The 7500-nt window shown below is 40.1% G+C and overlaps 1 long non-coding RNA gene across 1 annotated transcript; it reads right to left on the bottom strand.

The window, feature by feature from the left end:
* Positions 1-1313: 1313 nt before the first annotated feature.
* Positions 1314-6193, bottom strand: LOC138062488 (uncharacterized). The gene is made up of 3 exons (XR_011136496.1): positions 6115-6193; positions 4831-4900; positions 1314-3531 (listed from the first exon to the last, which is right to left on the bottom strand). It is a non-coding gene; the product is annotated as an uncharacterized lncRNA (long non-coding RNA).
* Positions 6194-7500: the final 1307 nt, after the last annotated feature.

Below are 7500 nucleotides of genomic sequence, written 5' to 3'. Positions count from 1 at the left end.
GGATGAAGATATTAAAAAGATTAAGTTTATCATGCATATATGGCCTTCACAGGCTAACAGAGCAATTTTGCGTTGGGATTAACTGATCTTGGTATAAAGAATCTTTTCTGCATGAAGAGTATTTTCTTCCTGCAGTTTTTAAAAAGTCACGGTTCTACATTCAATTAAATTCTCAATACTATGAAAGACTACAGGTAATTGCAAAATAAGAACTAGTGGAAATCAAAGTATAAAAGTATTCTTTTTGAGCACTTTATATCAGTAATCATTTCTGGAATTGCAACACTGAAAACAGCTAGAGATACCAGAAAGAATACTTCCTACCCTCTCCATGTAAATAAATGGCAATAAAGAACAGAATTACCACACTCGGATGCAAATCCCTGACCCACCTTACTGGTACAGGATACTGGGAAGATACGTTTGCAGCAGCACTTTTTGCAGCTCCAACCCCAGTTTTGGGTGCTGCAAAGAGTTCCTAAGTGAAGGGCGCAGCCCCTTTAAAAGTAAACAGCTAAATAAATGATGTATTAGCAAGCAATTCTCGTGAAAGCCGGTGAGTCTGTCTTGGTTAACACTTCCCTTAACAATAGAAAAAAAAAACTTAGCTTCTATACATTCTGGCAAGCAAAGTAGATGCTTGCCAGCACGCCGCTGAACATCATCCCCAAAAGAGCTTCCCCAAGAAAGTCTTAAACCCTTGGAAGGAAAATACGTAACTGTTGTGAAACACTGTATAGGCTGTACTAACAGTACCTAACTTCAGGTGAAACTTCTCACGATTACAGTTGTTTGCTGGGAGGAGCAAGTTAATACACACAGACAGGTAACCTAGAGAAGAACAGAGAAGCACACAAATAAAAATGCTAGTCAGATACCTGAGTTGTTAATCTGTGAATGTTTAAGCAGGCTCAATTTGTATTTCCACTGAACAGCACATTAAAAAGGAAAAAAAAAAAACAAAAAAAACAAGGTCAGCATACATTGAGGTTCTACAACTACAATACTTTTCAGTGGCACTGCAGCTGCTTTGTCCCAAAATTCACTTCTGTCTTTAGTAGACAGAGCTGCATACCTTTCTTAAACCTTGTGAGACAGATTGTTCTATATCTGCAGCTCTGATCGCTACTTTTGGAATTCAAATTCAAAATTTTTCAGAAAAATTTCAGAAGGGTTCAGGTCTTTATTTCTGTTTTACTTTACTAACCACTAGGACAAGCATGTACTTATAGTCACACAACAGAATAGAATTAGTAACACAGGAGTTAAGCAATGAGTTAAATGATTCAAAAGGATGCTGTATTTATTTTATTCAGTATTACCAGCAATTACAAATCATAATACAAGAGTCTTTTGACCTTTAGAATAACTGACGCAGTCTTTTGCAAGCTGATCAAACCAGCCTCCCCAAGAACACAGGGAAGGGAAGGACGGAAGTCAAGTGCTGTAATTAGCTGCATAATTATTTTCCAAAATAAAATATGCAATCTTCACCTCTTTGGCACTGAATGGCGTCACTGGGGCTGCTATCATTAAGCTGCCATCACTGCACTATCATTATGGAGCTGATAAGGAAAGACAAACACTTTGAGATCCACTAGAGGATGAGTTTATTTCCCAACTTCCCTCAACTAATGTATTTACATACTTATTTTTGTGGATGATGGGATTTTGAGGATAGGAAGGAAGGTCAGTGATATTGGAACCAGCAGGGATAACAAGTGTTTTTCTCAACAGGAATCAAGTCTGATGCTCTAATAATCATTGCATATTAAATTCTAGCTTCTTTTCAGCCAGTGACAAAACTTTAAACGACTTGAACAGGGTCAAGATTTCACTCCAGGCTTGCTGACATTTAGACTCCACAAGAATAAAGTCAATACAAGAACTATATCAGGAAGAAAGGGGGAGAAGGGAATTCAAGTCTTCATTCAAGCAATAAAACCCCTTCCTGAATCTATAGGAAACGGTGGCATTTTATGAGTGTATGAATTACACAATATATTCGAAAAATAAGCCGGAAAATGTTGCTTGCATAATGAAACAATAAGTAGTTTAATTATTCTTGCCCCAGAAGTATGTTGTTATATAGCACACATTCACCTCTTTGGGTATTTCTAATACTGGATGGCAACCTGAACTAGATGTTGCAACGTAGTATTTGCTAAATAATTGACATACACTGAATTATAGATACTTTAGGCGGTTTTTTTTCTTAATAGCTTTCCTTCATTCCTTGCTGTTTCCAAGGATCATGTTTCCTACTAACAAAATAAGGGTGATCTCTCTCCTCTCTTCCCCCTTTTTGTTTTTGATCTGGAAGAACACCCACAAACAGAAAGGGCAGTATTTCACCAAGGCAAACTATCTCATGCAGAAACACCCCAAAGAATTTCTATTTGCCCAAAGGGGGAAAAAAAAACAAAATGGAAAGTCCCTACAATTTAATATCTGACGTAATTTAATACAGAGAAAGCTAAATATTACATACACAGAACGTCTGTGCTTACAAAACACATGACAAAATTTTTAGCAGCCCACTGCAGTATAAACAGACAGGGATTGATGGAGTCAAACAGTTCCAAGTCATCACATACTCACTAAAATGAGAAGATCCCTAATTACTTTTGAAAAGCTGTTTTTGTGCTATCACCTGTGGAGAATAGGGTACAAGTGGATGTTCTTGCAGCCAGAATCTCTCATAGCTAGCAGGCATAGAACTGAGACTAGAGATTTTATTTTCTGAAGAACTGAGTCACTGAGCTACATACTATGCTGCTGCTGTTACTTATTTATATCAAATACAAGCCTGTTCTTTGTATTAGAGCAACAGAAGCTTCTCCCTCCCTACATTATATAAAGCAAGCGTGAATTAGAGAACGAGCAATGAAATCTAATTCAGGAAACCTGGACTTCCTTCAGATGTGCCCTTACTTTGTCATCCGCATAACTGATTACCCAAAACTGCACCTCCTGGTCAGCCCAAGGCTTACCATGCTTCAGTCTGGGGTAAACTCAAACCAGACAAATCACTGCAAATACTATTTGGATGTATACTTGCCATCCATTAACGACAGGTCCAGAATAGGATGCTCCTCCCCTACTCTCAATGCAGGTGCACATGTGCAACAGGCCGCCATCTTTTTCAGAACTATAGCTGGTACTGCCAAACTCCTGGGTACTTTTTTAACATCCCTCTTACTATGGCCTCTGTTGCCGCTGTTGCTTTCCTCATTAAGGTACACATTCCTGTTATGCATCCTTCAAATTTCCTCATCTGTAGTGAAATGTAGCGTAGGATACCTAATAATCACTTACACAGCTGCATTTCTGATATGATTATCAAGAGTTATTTCCTATAACAAAGTAGAGCTTTCTTTTAAAATTTCTTCTTCAAGAAGAATCCTTTACAGTGAGAAAGCAATGTTAGCTTCAAGCAAGTCTAGCTTCACTAAGTCCAAACAGCCTGGTAAGGAGCATAAGTCTTCAATGGGGAGTAACACCAACAATGTATCATTTCTTCTTAAGCATCTGGAAAGTAAAAGAAAAACACTGTGCAAGCTTACTATCTTGTTCAAGGTGTCAAAGTAATTTAGGAACTTAATACATGGTTATTTATCATCTTGTAGCATAGGACTTTCATTCTGAAAGGACCAGAAACTCAACGACATTTCGAAACTCAACAACATTTCTCTGCATATTTTACAAAAGAAAATAGCACAAAATCAAGAGAGAACATATCTGATAAACGGAACTTAAAAAGCATATGAAAACTCTGCAACGCTAGACCAAAAATTTACTTGTTCGCATCTCAAAACAATTAACTGTGCACTAAGGCATCAGTCATTTGAATTGATCTGGGATCCTCAGTGGATTCAACAGCAACCCTCAGAGGCACAATGCTCACAGATCCGCTTGCAAGACCAGAGCTTTATTTAGACTTTGTAAAACCCAAATCATCCCACCAAACAGATGGGTCTGAGTCTTTGCCAGCCCCCCTGCAGAGCATGCAGGATCCACATGATTTCAAATGTTCCTGCTAATCATTCTTCTCGCAGAACACTGGGTACCGTGCAAAGACCAAAGCTTAATGCTGAAGAGCACTCGTCTCGTTGGTTTGAAGTGTGAATCACCAATAGGAAAAGAACTACCGAGGGATTAAGAGTTTTTGCAAGACCTAAAAACTTCAGGAGAGCAGTCAGTGGAGTTTTTCCTCGAGGCCATAAGGCAGAGGAAAAACTCCAAGGAGAAGCAAATGCCGAGGGATGGAACACAGTAAAAACATTCACAGGTTTTGAGAATATTTTTAGGAAGATGGAAAGATTTAATTATTCAAACACAAAAAGAACTGAAGAAGCCTGTGTCAATTAAAGTGAATGATAGAAGTTTATGGTTGTTCTAAAATATTTAAAGCGAATGCTGAATATTTTATGGAAGAAATATTTTTGTATGTTAACATTAGGCTCTGTTGCAAGCACAAACGAATACACTCTCACCACTTGAGCTTTCAAACCCTTGTAGAGGTACCTAAGCAAGGGGCCTGTCCTCCCGTACTAATGTCTCAAAACTAAGGCCCATAAAGCTGGACTTTTATGTCAGAACGTTTACCCAAAACGGTTCCAACAACATCAGGTACTAGCTGCTCCTTAAAAATTGTTTCCAAACGCGAGTTCTTTGGCATTACGTGTCTAGCCCTGAACCCCTCAAGCATTTCAACTAGGCATTGCAGACTACTTCTATTTTCAAAAAGGAATATGAAATTCCACCTCATTTCAGGATTTAGATAGAGTCTGCAAGGCATAAGCTAAAAATTTTGTTTGAGAGTCTTACCTATCTGGTAGCATCATCCCTACATCCTCTGGCTCAAAATCGTATTTCCTCTATGGATTGCAAAGACGAGCTGAAAAAGATTTTATCCATGATGATTCCCAGTATATACAGATTCCCAGTATAAACAGGAATATTACGATAACTTGAATAACATGAATTACTCAGTTTGCGCAGCCATCTCTAATTGGCCAAATCCCTTTCTTTCCTAGTTTGCCCTGGTACCTCTCCATGAAAGATGAGACGATTTTTTTTCCTCTTCCAAATATTTTTAGCTTTTAGTAATGAGGATAGTGCTTCCCATTCCTGTGTTATGCTGCTGCTTTACACAGCAATAGCAAGACATAGAATTACGTCCTCCAAAATAGTTTGTGCTGACAATATCTATGTATCCTACGAATTTCACTCCCATAATCATTATTTCCTGAACTTTCACATTAGTTTGACGCAGGCAGTTTTCGACTATGTTACTAACATAAAGTGCTAAAGAAATGCAAAAATTTGGGTATTGCTTTGCATTCCGTTCTAGGAAACAACTTCTACTAAGTATTTGAACTTTCCTTAGCAGTGAACAGGAATAAATCATATAAAATTAAAAAAAAAAAAAAAAAGCTTTCTTAGTATGACATGAATATAAACTCTTCAACTTGAAAAAGCTGTTAAGTTTGTGCTAAGAGTCAGAGGAAACTAGTAACGCCGCCTCTGGCTGAAGGTAGCAGGGTTTTCATAGTTACACAAACAGCAAAACGTAACAACAGGACAAGAGAAGTCCAAGGCAGCCGATAAATTCCAGCAGGAGAGAGGAGAGCTATCACTCTTCTGTTGCAGAGAACCTCTGCAAACAGTCTTTTTGACTCTGTTTTCGCAACATTTTTATTATTTTTTAAACAAGCCTGTAACACAACCCAGACTGATTCTTTTTCCTATTAAATGAAAACGGAATACCCCTTATCCTTTGTCAAAATTTAGCCCTGGTTGAGCTTTTTTGATATATTTGGTTGGTTGTAAGGCTACCAGACACCAAAGGGAAGGATAAACTCAAGGCAGCAAGCAAGCCTGCGGTCTTCCTCCAAGCTGCCACTTTGTCCAGCACTTCCAAAATACAAATTTCTATCACCGTGTAGAAAAAACTATCCCTCAAAACCTTCACCAACTTACTTCCCTACGCTCAGCCTCGTACTTTCCGTTCAAAGGGGGTTCTCCTCCCTCTTTACTGCACTTTTTTCAGTCCTGTACCTGTATCTTCCTTTCCCGAAAGAAAGGCTTACGTTAAGAAACAACACACACCCACATGCAGGGTGCGCTCTCTAGATAAACGCGTTCCCGTGCGTCGACGCCTCTTCAGTACGCCGGCTTCTCCGCCCCTTCTCTTCCAAGCCGGGAGGAGCTCGCCCCTTCCAGAAAGGTCTCCGCCCGAAGGCGAGCCCTAACCGGCCCCTCTGGCTCACGCTGGGCGGCGCCGCGCCCCTCCCCCCCCCCCGCCCGGCCGAACCGTTAGAACCGTTGGAACGCGCTCCACCCGCTACTTACAGTTTGAATTGGAATCGGATTGCCCTGCCGCAGCTGGGCTGCGCTGAGGCGGCGGCCACCAGCCCTGCTTTCACAGCCCCAGCGGGCAAAAGCTGTAAAGATAGGCCAAATAAATAAATAAGAGAGCCACAGCCTACACCGTTCTGGCATCAGATTAGCCACCGTTTAGATAACGGCTTAAAAAACTGGAACGGCCCTCAGTGCCCTACAATACCAAGGCGTTTGCTTTCTATAGGATCGACCTGTGAATTCAGAGAAGTGGATTAAACTATGTCCTTACGGTCCAAACACGCAGGCTGCAAGCGCTGAAGAGAAGACGACTTCTGTGCTCTAACACAACCCCAAGCCCTAGCAGACCCTGGCAACCGTAAAAACCCCTCGCAGCCTGTGGCAGCTGAAATACATTAGATCGGGCTGCGCTGGACTACAAACTCAGACTGTTATTCAGCCCCAGAAAGAAAAATGTGAACTGTCTTTCCGTTTTGCAACACCTTTCCGAGGCGTTTTAAACGCAGGCAAGACTTGCAGCTTCTGCTTTAATGTCTTTATCGCAGTGTCATCGTTTTAATAAAACTTGAACTGGAGGAGACCGAAAATCATTCTAATACAGATTGATCCGTTAGCACGCTCATACGTGAGATATCACACTAATCAAATCTGAGCAGCTTGTGATCTATACAAACTGGACAAACTTAAATACAGTGACTTATTAGCAGGAAATGAGTACTGTTAAGCAGATCAAGGTGAATCTATTGCTGTCATTAGTGAAAAACAAATTGTTATATACACCTTTCTCTATCCCTTTCTCCCTAGAGAACTACTTGTATCTGCAGGGCACAAATGTAACAACAGCATTTATGTTAATATACTTAACCAGAGACTGGAAAATATCTTTTATTTATAAATGAAACCCTCACCCTGAGGCAGGGAACTCGTCTATACTTGACAATGTGATTAGGCAAGTACCTTCCTTCCAGCTTGGAAAGAGATACATTAAAATGTCCTTTCACAGTGAATACATTTGAAGGAGCAAAAAGTATGCTCTTGAATAAAAATAATGCTACTCCTCAGGAAGAGCTGTATGTCATGCTGTATGGGGTGCTGGCACTTTGAAGTGGACCTCTTTGTCAGGAGGGCTGTAGA

The sequence above is a fragment of the Struthio camelus genome, chromosome 27, assembly GCF_040807025.1.
Source record: "Struthio camelus isolate bStrCam1 chromosome 27, bStrCam1.hap1, whole genome shotgun sequence".
Classification (NCBI taxonomy): Eukaryota; Metazoa; Chordata; class Aves; order Struthioniformes; family Struthionidae; genus Struthio; species Struthio camelus.
The sequence above is the reverse complement of the archived record's forward strand: the minus strand, read 5'-3'. Positions and strand labels throughout refer to the sequence as shown.